Source organism: Asterias amurensis, chromosome 3 (genome assembly GCF_032118995.1).
Source record: "Asterias amurensis chromosome 3, ASM3211899v1".
Taxonomy (NCBI): domain Eukaryota; kingdom Metazoa; phylum Echinodermata; class Asteroidea; order Forcipulatida; family Asteriidae; genus Asterias; species Asterias amurensis.
In genome coordinates, this window is record NC_092650.1 from 11,485,684 (window position 1) to 11,497,928 (window position 12,245).

General features: G+C 41.8%; 1 long non-coding RNA gene across 1 annotated transcript; it reads left to right on the plus strand.

Moving 5' to 3' along the window:
* The first annotated feature begins 2,167 nt into the window (after positions 1 to 2,167).
* On the plus strand, positions 2,168 to 12,235 carry LOC139935449 (uncharacterized). Its single transcript, XR_011785811.1, has 3 exons — positions 2,168 to 2,289; positions 8,786 to 8,929; positions 12,225 to 12,235. It is a non-coding gene; the product is annotated as an uncharacterized lncRNA (long non-coding RNA).
* Positions 12,236 to 12,245: the final 10 nt, after the last annotated feature.

Consider the following 12,245-nt stretch of genomic DNA (forward strand, 5'->3'; position numbering starts at 1 on the left):
AACTATGGCTACTCTTAAAGGCAGTGTACACTATTGGTAATTACTCCAAATAATCATCATCATAAAACCTTTCTTGATTACAAGTAATGGGGACAGGTTGAGGGTATAAAACATTGTGAGAAACAGCTCCCTCTGAAGTGACGTATTTTTCGAGAAAGAAGTAATTTTCCACAAATTTGATTTTGAGACCTCAAATTTAGAATTTCAGGTCTCGAAATCAACATCAAAAAGCACACAACTTCGTATGACAAAGGTGTTTTTTCTTTCACTATTATCTCACAAACTCAAGGACCGATTGAGCTCAAATTTTCACAGGTCTGTTATCTTATGCTGTGAAGGCTAGTCTTTGACAAATACCAATAGTGCCCACTGTTTTTAAGGCATGCTTCTGGTAGGCCTATAGGGATTGAGAGGTCTTTATACATCTGCCACACTGATGAGGCCATAGGGGTAATAATGCATATACATGAATTTCTACAAAGCCATGTTCATCCCAGAGAAGGTGTTACACATTTGCCCCAGTTTTTCACTCCCTATATCAATGGTCTTTGGATATTGGTCTGAAGGTATTGATATCTTCTTTGGTCAACTCTGATATCCAAAATGCCCAAACCAGTTGCTATGAACAATTATTGACCTATGGCCCTTTGTGATTTCAATGAGTGTTTTGAGCAGATTATTAAATGAATGTTTTTGTCACAAACCAAAGATATTATCAATCCATATCATGTTGCTTATTGAGCAAAACAAGGTGTAGAAGATGCTGTCATTACTTTACTGCACAAACCATCTTGAAATTATACAGCGTCTTGTGCTACAGTTACCTTTTTGGCATCGGCAAATATAGGCTAAATTGTTGATGGATCAAGTGCATAGCATGTATGTAAGCCCTATTAGTTGTGGATTTGTAAATAATAATAGTAATAGTAATGAAACATTCCCCAACGGGCCTTACAGCAAAATGAAAAGCAATGAGAAAACAAAACTTAAAGTCAATTTCCGAATGAAATCCCACAACAAAATGTGAAAAATAGGCAAGTCCAGCTATTACCTAATTTAAACCATTGTCTGAAAATTTACTGTAAAACTATTTTAATTATTAAAAATTTAAAATTTTAAAGCCAAAGAGATAAATGGTATACGGTTTTGTTTAGCTGTTCGAAAGCAGGGCGTTTGTCGCAGTAATACTTACAGTTTTGGGGGTTTAACAAAAGAAAATGTACAATCCAATGACCTGCGTAGTACACTGGTTTGTGTTATAACATCTTAAAAGTAGATTGCATGGTCTGTTTTTTTCCTGTGTCATTAGAAACCAGAAAGGAAAATGACTGGGTAGATCTTAAAATGTTGGTTGAACAAGGCTAAGTGACTGGAGCTGGACTTGCAAGTCCTGCGTCTGTAAATTTGTCCTTGTTCAAACCCCATCTTTTTATTTATATGCACTTGCAGGTACTATTGAGAATGTGACAACAGATGTGCAGGAAGATGTGCAGGGAGGCATAGGGGCCTCATGCAATTGCTGCTTAAGAGACTCAAGCCCCTAAAGTGACATTTGATGTCATGAAGCTTTACTGTAGTGGAATCATTGCCATCATCCTGCAAGACACACAAGACAAGTTGCAGATAGAGACATGGCTTGAAAAGCACATAGGAGAATGAGATGTTCAAAAACGTCTTCAACTGTTTGTGTTCTGCTCAGATGTTGTCCAGCAATAAGAGACACTCAGGTAATACTGCTAAGAATTATCATTACAAAACATCATTAGTAGAAGATGAAACAATAATTGAAAAAGGCACAAGTCTAGGTAGTCGTGAGTCTAGGTAGTTACCCTCACAAGAATAGGTATAGAGGGAAATCTTGCTCAAAATCTCCATTTTCCTCGGGGGTCACAGGCAGGCACATACCTTGCTATGCTTCATTTCTCTCATACAAAGAGGGACAGATGGTACTGGAAATCAAACCCAATATCTCAATTTTTCCCCCTGGGGATCAGAGGCAGGCACCTACTTTGCTAAGGTTGTCCTCCTGGTGGAAGAGCCCATTATGAGTGCATGCTTATAATATTTATCTCTCATTGTGATTCTTATGCCTCTGTTTGTTCATCACAGAAATTTAAAATCACAACCTGCCCATTCAATTGAAGTTCTTATACTTTATTTCCAGATGTGGTTGAACTATACCAAGATGCATGACTTTACGGCTTCTTGTTTGATGGAAATCAAGCATTCTCAATGTTTGTGTCTAGGTCGAATCTACACTCAAGCTTGCAAGAAGAAGAATGGAATCAGGTCAGTACAGATTGCATCAATTTTGCAAATCTTTGCAAAGGCACTTTTTTTTTGTAACCACAGTGCCAAATGTTACTTCTTATGTTATCAAAAACAGCGTTGAAATTTGTAAATGATTCTGCATGAAGTCATGCAGCATCACTTTTTGTGTCCTTCCAAGAGGAATTGCCCATTTTCATTGTTTGGGTATACTTCAGTGATGTTTTTAGAATGGACCATGCAATTACTACCGAAAACTCACTACCAAAGATCAAGTGTGTCAGAAAGACCAGAATGAAACCCACTAGAAACGTGTATATAAATACAGAAATGGTACTTTAAAAATGTAAAATATTAACAATATAGGAATAGACAAGATACCATCGCAACCCTGCAGTTTGCTCATAAGTAATTATAGGTAACAATTAAACATATATATAAAAATGCTCCCAAGCGCTTTACAACAATAAAAACTATCATTTAACCACAAAAAGCGAAATCATTAGAAGGTGAAAAATAACATAAAAAAAACAAAAGAAACAAGGGCAGGGGGATGCAAAGGGCTCGGGATGACAGTAGATAGTTAGGTAATCTTGCATATTTGTGGTGGGAATAGGGTTTCTTGGTAGGCGTCTGTTAGTGTTGGTCGAAAGAATGTCAGTCAATGGATTGATTGGTCTTGAGGTATAGCTTAGATGGTGGCATTAGTTTGCTTTGGTTGTGTCTTGGTAGCTTGTTTTTTTCTTCTTGCAGGATCAAGATGTGGACTTGAGTTAGGGTTAGAATTAGGTTCAGAGTTAGAGTTAGGGGTTGTGGTTGATTGTGGACTGTGGTCCTGTCCACCTCTTCTATCCTTGTCATTGAATGCAGAATCACCAAGCAGCTCTGATCTCTCCGTCGGGCTCAAGCCATCGCACACCCATATACTGTCAATTCAAGACTTCTGCATCCTCCTGCCCTTGTTTCTTTTAGTCAACCCAAGATACACAATCCTGATTTCCCTTCCGCCCATCAAGAGATATTTATAGATAAATAAATAATTGAATAACAAGAGATATTTATAGGTAAATAATTGAATGAATAGATAAATAAATAAATAAATAAATAAATAAACATTTAAATAACTAGATTAATAAACAAACAACCAAATAAATGAACAAATAATAAAAAGAATAAAGAAGTAAAAACAGTTTTATGAGCAAACCGCTTGGTCCCTGTTGGATTTCCTCTGTACCTACTTTTACTCATATTTTAGTACGGTTCGAGAAATAAAATAGTTTGATTTCTTTGAGTTAAATTATGAGTAGTGTAAACTAATTGGAGAGGGCTTTGACTGTCAATACTGGGGTTGCGTCCATTCCCCTGGGACAGTCAAAGCTCTCAAAGGTTTGCACACATGACACTCCGTCGCCTGGCTCGCAGCCCTTCAACCGGCCTTGCAGCCTCCGGCAGCGGCACCAGCCGGTGGACCCACCGATCAAAGATTGGATGCTTCTCGCTCCCCCTCTTCGGTCAGCGTGAGTTGGTCAACCCAATCGAAGGTCAAATGCCCTGGCTCTCCCAGCTCGCCTCTGGATCTCTGAAGTCCGAGGGCATCTCCCCTCCACACGACTTTGGGTACCAGGCCCGCACCAACCACGTCGATTCTTCCACGACGGTCGGTGACAGTCTCTAACGAGGTTATCGAACCCGGGCGGCACTCGCCCATGCCATAAGCTGTGGAGCACTAGCCATGGGGAAGAGGATTGATGGTGCAGTGATGTACCTGGGATTCCCCCGGAATACCCCACTCACAGGGCCCGCCCTCGTCTTCGGGTATCACCCGTTGATCGGGTATCCCTGTAACTGTGGCTTCCTCTGAGAGGGCCTCGGATTCGTCTGTGACCGGGTATCAAACAAGAGGCAAAACCCGGAAAGAACCGTCATTTGTGGTCATCTGACGAGTCTTCACCTAATGCCCATAGGAAAAGTCAACGGGTAAGCAAACTGCTATTTCAGGATGAATTCTTGATGGCAATTCTGAATTAAGTGGCCTCAATATTCCAGGGCTGTACACCCAACCCGACCACTCCGGTCATGGTTGGGTGCACTCGGATCTGGGCGGCCTGCCATGCACAGTCAGCCGGGTTCTGGCCTCCCCTGCCAGCCACCGTCCCACAACCACAGCACAGGAGGTTGCATTGGGTGTTGTGGAACAGAGTGGTGTGCGGGCTCGCACAGGTGCACTGGCACAATCCCAGACGGGGATCAGCATACAACCTTCAGGGTCCTTTGTCTCCGATCGGGATGTACAGCAACATGACTTAGGCACAGCTCTGCGGTTGGATGAACAGTCACTGAGTGTGCCTGACCTTCCCGTGTTGGGCAACTGGTCCCCAGAAGAGGACAAGTTGGGCTCAAGTGTTCAACGACTCTCAATTGCCAAGATTGAACTGCATCTTGTCCAGAGGGACATGGCCCGGGTGCTTGACCTTCCAGCTGAAAAAAACGGATGACTCTATGTGGAACGCGATCATTTGAAAGGAGGACAGGCCCTGCTCCGAGGAGCGGGAATATTTTCCCGGCTATGCCACTCGACCGCATATGTACTGATTGCATAGAGGGCATTATATCAGCTTCTTCTTGGATTGTTTACCCCAAGCGGGCCGATTCATATTATCGGTCCCCAGCCGGGGAATTTTGATAAATTCTTTTCGACCTAGGTCCTGCCGGACTCTGTTTCAGACAAACCTCCCCAAACTTCATTTTGTCGACAAAGCATGGGGGAAATTGGAGTAGGTAATCAAGAAAAAAGACTCGTCGTCCCACTTCGACCTGCGCACATCGTCCTTCTTGCTTCTCTTGTCCGGATACCTCACGCCTGCAGTGATGAGGATTCGGCAATGCAAGCTACAAGAGTCTCCACCCTAGCGACTATGACCCCTAGGGCGATGTCCAAGACGCATTGTTCCTTCCGTCCTTCCGTCTGTAGGGACACGCAACCGGCTTGATATGCTCCCCCTAACGGGACGGGACCTCCGCACCAGTGACGAAGAAACACAAACAAGCCTCGTTAGTATTCCCTGCTGTGCCACAGAGACCTGCCAGTTGGGTTTCGTGGGAACCAAGGAGCAGCAATTACACACAGGCCCACCAAGGGCCAGCAGCAGGCCCAGTTGGGCCCACTTGCTGTATCCTGGGTTGTGGCGGAAGTGACTTCCCTGGCTCCAGGCCATCTTCCGTCGACGGACAGTAATGGGAACGGGAACGACAGCTGGTTTTTCACCAATCTACAGGCACGTGTCAGCGAGTCCAGGGCGCTCAAGAGGCAGTGCTGCCTCCACTACACTCTTCACAGTAAGGGAATGGGAGATTGGTTTTTACCAATCAAGAAGAGCGTGTCGGCGAGTCCAGGGCACTCTAGACGGCAATGCTGCCTCCACTGCACGCTGCACAGTTATGGGTACGAGAGCTGGGTTTTTACCAATCTACAAGAGCGGCAGTTCCATCAGGGACACTTTAGACGGCAGTGCTTCCTCCTTCGCATGCTGCTCCATATTGATGTAGTTGCAGCGTTGTCTTGATGTGGTAAAGTGGTGCTACAAGTTATCGAGGTGTTGATGGCACAGTGGGTTCAAGTGTTGTGAATGGCAGACTTGAAGTGTAGATAATGGAATGAAGGGTTGTATGGAAACCAGTCATTGTGTGTGCTTCCGCTGTAGTCTACTGTATGGACGAAGGTGCCATCTGCTACTCTGGTGACATGAACATCTAGGAAAGACATGGTGTTGATCTTCTCTTGTTCCGTGGTGAGTTTGATCCGTGGCTGCTGGTTTTTTAAAGTGTTGGAGGAACTGCCTTGCAGCCGAGTCCAGGTGTCACAGGAGATCCAACAGGGGGTATGTTGGGAAGAGAGAGACTGTGTCAAAACTGACAAAAATGTTAGATTGACTGAGGTGAATTTTCTTTTATTTATCTGTGATGGGTTTTCTAGGTAGGTGTCTGCCTAACCCTAACTGTAAAGCTAACCCTCACTCTCACCTTCACCTTAATCCTCACCCTAACCTTTAAACCCTTACCCTAAACGTTACTCTAACCCTAACTCACTTACAACACTTATAGGCACCGACTGACACTTGTGGATACTTATCCAGAAACCCCATACCATTCTTTGAATGCAAAATCACCAACCAGTGTTTGGTATCTTTTATTCAGTCTCTAAGCCATCAGAAAATCAGAAACCCACATACTGTCATCTTAAGCCCTCTGCATCATCATGCCCTAGGATCTTTGGTCAACCCAAGATGATGATGGTTTGTTTTCTCTTCATTTTTTATCAAAGTGCCTAATGTTTGCTGTTTTGGTAACAGAACGGATGCTTGACAAATGCTATGGAAATGTGCAAGGAGTGTATTAAACTATCATCAAGCAGAGACAAAAGAGTACTTACACTAACAGGCAAAGATTGCAGCATGGAGAGCTTGTCTGGAAACTAAGGGTCTGAAGATAAAGGCTGGGGAGACCATAGTGATGGTTAGTTGAATCATCAATGGACCAATGACGACCTCTGGTACATAGCTATGTGGTGTGTGTGGGAAGGGTAGATGCAAAGTCAGTCCAGTGTACAATTTGTAGGACATGGGTTCACAGGTGATGGAGTTGCGCGAAAGGTAGTCTTTAGGCTGCTAGCATCACGTTCTTGACATGTTTGAGATGGTTGAGTCGTTCTGCTACCTTGATGACATGATGGGGGCCGAGGATTCAGATGCAGCATTGACATCCGGTGTGAGGAGTGGATGGAAGAAGTTCAGGGAGCTGGCCCCATTTTTTACATAAAAGGGGCCGTCCCTGAAGGGCAAGGTAAACACCACCTGTGTGCAAAGCTGCACGGTGTCAGCTGCGAGACATGGCCCACAAGGGTGTGGCACATTCAGCAGATGGAGCGAGCAGAGCTGAGAATGATTAGGTGGGTGTGTGAGGTGTCTCTGTCTGACGGGCTGTCAAGTGTGGAGCTGAGGCGGAGGGTAGAGTGGTGGGGATCGGCTTTTTGGTTGCACCGTGTGTAATACTTGTACCCCACAGGGACTGTTATATTTATTTCCAATGATTTTAAATGTATTGCGGCTGTAAAATATGTCGATGATACTTCTCTTGCTGGATTCATTTAAAGCAATTAAGTCAATGCTTTCGGAAAGCTTCTTGAGCGAAATGTTTTTAGCGGAAATGCTATTTTAACTTGTTAATAATGCGTTTGTTCACCATTTAAATGTAATGTTGATATGTGTAAACTTGAAGGTTTTGACAAACTAAAAACACTTCTGCTGTTGACGGGCGCCTCAAAATGACAAGATGCTTTGACATCGTGTGTGGGAGTTTTCTTTGATATACCTCCATGCTGCAACAAATCGGCTATACGAATTGGAGCTCCCAACTATGACATAACATGAGTAATTACGCAACAGAACTTTTCACGAATCTTTCAGAAAAGCGCTGGATGGGTATTCGAAATGATTAGGTTTTTGTTTTTACAATTTAAATCTATATAGTCATATGACTTGATTGAAAATAGTCTTTAGGGAAAGGTCTTTAAAGGGAATGAACACTATTGGTATTGGTAACAGTGTTTTCACTTGGTGTATCTCAACATATGCATAAAATAACAAACCTGTAAAAATTTGAGCTCAATTGGTCATCGGACTTGGGAGAAAATGATGAAAGAAAATACACCCTTGTTGAACGAATTTGTGTGCTTTCAGATAGGAATAAAAGGCTTCTAGCTAGAAGTCTTTTATTATTTTAGTGAGAAATTACCTCTATTTCAAAATCTATGCTACTTCATAGGGAGTTGTTTCTAACAATGGTCTATACTGTCAACAGCTCTCCAATGCTCGTTACCAAGTCAGTCTTAAGTCTATATTTGTTTTGAGTAATTACCAAACGTGTACCTTCCCTTAAAGGACAATGTGAATAATTTTGTTACATGGTGCATTGACAACTACCTTACCCTCTCAATGCGGCGAAATATAAGGAAATCATTGAACTAAATAGAAAAAAAGAGAAGCAAACACAAGACTTTACAAATAATGATTGCTAATGGTGTTGTGTCAGAATGCAATACCTGGGTGTTTATTGATGATAAACTCAACTGGAAATGTAGGTCTTAGAAATTCAGTGCTAAATACAATCAACGGCTGTATTTCTTTTAGGCGCATTAAATCTTTCAATGTAGATAGGGATCAGTTATATCAAGAAGTTATTCGATCTGTTTTATCCTTCTTAACATAATGTTAACATCATAAAATCAAATGTATTATCAAATCTGCTAGCAGGTTGCATGGTCTATTTTATTCTTGTTTCATCCTGTTTTGTACACTTTATTTTACTTATCAAGTAAGAAACCACAAAAGAAACTGATTAGGGCAGATCTTTAAAAGTTTGGTTGAACAAAGAAATATTGACTGGTGCTGGACTTGCAAGTCCTGCTCCCGTAAATTTTCCTTGTTCAAACCCAATTTCTTGTTTTCATATGTTCTTGCAGGAATCGTTGAGAACATCCATGAGATTTGTGGAATCTGCAATGGCTGCTGAAGAAGAGACTCAAGCCCATAAAGTGCCATTTGATGCCAAAATTACTGTAGTGAAATCCTTAATTGCCATCATCCTGCCCTGCAAGACACACAAGGTAAGTCAAGTTTTTGTTATTCTGTATTCAAAAACTAGTAAATACAACAGTACCACTTACTAAAAAGGTTTTACTGAACTTTTGTATTGGAGGTTGACGTTCAGAATTTAAAACAGTTTATTATAATGACTTTGTTGTGGTTTGTGTGGCCAAGTTTGTGTGTCTGCCTTGTGCACACAGCTTTATGGCGTTTGCCAACCATTAGGCCTATGTCTGCGTTTCATTAAAAAGGCAAATTGCCTTCAATACCCAAATTGTTTCCAGTGGTGTATGATTTCACTGTGCAGTGGTTTTCGTAAAACCGCAAGTGTCAGCTGCAAGGAAAACTGCTGCATGATGCAGTTCGAAATTCTACAGAGAAACGGTATATCTTTGGTTTTTTAATATCCCTGTCAAAATATACTTCCGTAAACCCATTTGGCACTTCCTTGAACTGTTTTCATGATACGTGTACTTTTTAAGCTGCCTCTAAACTACGGTCATGACACATTGACGGGCCAGACTATGACATTAGTATTACAATGTAGTCAAGCGAAGCTTCCCACGGTCTCCTCTCACGTTGTGGTTTACATATACATGCATGTATGTACATGGACAATGTACATGTTACCGGTATTTCAGCAGTAGTCCCTAACGAACCACGATCGACTTCAGAGTAAGTGAGATCTAATAATTACGGTCCTAATTGAACATTCTAAACCATTTATTCCAAACATTCTTTTTGAGTTATTACTTATAAAAATAGGACTATTATTTTCTCAGTTCATAGGCCTAATTGTTTGTTGATGAATTCCGACCTGGGCCCTGGGTGTATCAAATTGTACACCTATCAATTGTAAGATGCACAACTTGACCCCTGGGGAGGGTGCGTCAAGTCTGCGTCTTTACTCTCAATAAAGTGATGGTGGGTACATCAAAATCCATTAGTCGTCAGTCAAAAAATCTTTAAGATGTGCGTCGAGGTACGCCATGTTCCGTCGATGTTTTTGGTTTATTTGGTGGAGAATCAAATAATGAAGCCAACTTTCCCTCCCTGCCTTCGTATGATGTTGGTATTTGCAGACATTTCAACCTTTCGATGCCACAACCTGTATTTTGCTCGATCTAATTAGCCTCTATCGTGATTGCGATCAATTATTGCAGCAAAAACACGCATCCGCTGTCGCTCATCGGTCGAGCACAGTCAACAAATTTGGGCAACAATTTTTTGCGCAATTTATAACTTGCGCTATGCAGAACAGGCAGTTCCAATTGTGTATCGAGCAATTTGAAGATTGTGCACCATCGTGTACACACGTGCACGATGTGCTTTGAATTGCGGTTTTTAGGGCCCCTCTCAGTCTTCTGTGCGTTTTAATATCTAGTGCGCTGGGTCCAGCTCGTCTCGAAAATCGAGCGGTACCACCTCAAACACCTCAAATGGTGCATGCACTTGCAAAACCGCGAAACTCGCTCTCGTAGCTGTATGGTTGAATTACTTTGTATTCACTGCGCCTGCGTAGTTCATAGAGACTTTATGTGCATCGGTAATGTGCGTTGTTTTCCGCGGTTGGTTAGTCAAAAAATTGTTCGGAGGACCGTCCAAATCTGCAACAAGTGTGTCATTTTTTTTAATCAGTGTGGGTCTTTGGACTCACAAATCCGACTCGCATGTGGACAGTGACGCACCCTCCCCGGGGTCAAGTAGTGCGTCATACAATTGATAGGTGTGTTAGTATTACTCTTCATGGGGATTAAACATTGTTTACTTTCCTATAGTTTCACATTGACCGTCACTATTCAACTTTACTAAGTCGCTTCCCAATTATGCAACGCGGTTTTTTTGCAATAATGTAATGCACGATTGCTATAAATAGTAATTAGTAGCATGGGAGGGCAGAATTAAAAACCCAGTGTGTGCCAGTGCAAGTTTACGAGTACTCGAGACGGTGCTTTCTCAATGCCAAGAAACACTCACCACATTCGATCAAAATATCACCCTGGGATTTATCGGCATTTCTACAGTGATTTTCCTAAACTTAATGGAACTTGAAGATACATGCAGGTCTAGGAAGACAATGTATTCAGGTGGTGGAAAACTGTAGTTTTGATATAGAGGTTTATAATTTGGTGTTTTTCTTTTGTTAAAAACTGCTAAATTATTGGTTTTACAGCACAATGACACACACGGCACACACACACTGCATGATGGAACGAGTCATTGCTTCACAGGGGTATAGGTTGTACGGAAATAATAAACATGTGGACTGATAAAGTACAACACCCCAGCTACTAAATTTGATTGATATATTTTTAATCAAAAATTTGATATTAAGAATAATGAAGTGGATTGATGCCTGCATGTCCGCCCCTCTAGAATAATATTTCAAATTAATGCCTCCACATGAAGAGTGGAGCAGGTCCATTTTGTGTACGCCTAATGCAAAGAGCAATGCAAGTTGCAGTGTCATGATACCTCAACTGTAGCCTTGCTCAAGGCAGTCGCATTATTCGCTCCGAAAAGACGCCGCTGTAAACCCACCGGTATATACTGTGCGTGGTGCGTGTAATCACACTGCACACCGGTGTGAAGTTACATCGTATTTGATTGGACTAAAGTTTTGATGTTTTCACTATTTGCCCCTAGGTTACAACAATATTAAACGATCACACTTTTTTACAGGACTCGTAGGGAAAATACTGAGTAAACAGTGCTGAGTAAACGGTGTACAGCTAAAAACGAAAATTTGTAATTTGTAATTTTTAAGGCGATGCAGATTTAACATCTTGAACCATCACAGATCTTGCTGCTAAACTTAGGATTAGAACTACCTTGAGCTACCAGGCAATCTTGGTAGTCGAGTTGGTAAGACACTGCTCTAGAGTTTCAAAGGTCCTTGGTCGGAATCCCACTAAAGTTTTTATGCCTGGACTCGGAAACACTTTGACTGGCAGGCTCCAACCTTTCAACCTCAATAGTCAGCGAGGCATTGTTGGCTTCAATCTTTGCATAATTAGAAAGTTAAACTTACTATCTGCTTACCACGTATGACTCCATCCAAACTTTTTGCTAACAAAACAGTTACTGGCAGTGTAATCCACACCTAAACCCCATGCATTATGTGCCCATTTGAAGTTCTGGATATGGAGATGAAGTGTAGGTTACAGTGCATTTCATTACTCACAGTCTTTGATTTCACATGTAGCGCATAATGAGGTAGGTATTATATCTGAACTTCAAAAAAATATTTCCATTAATGTGGAATACTGTTTGAGTTATTTCTTACATTCTGAAATGTTCGTGTTTTCTTTGCAGGTCTACGAGAGACATGACCTG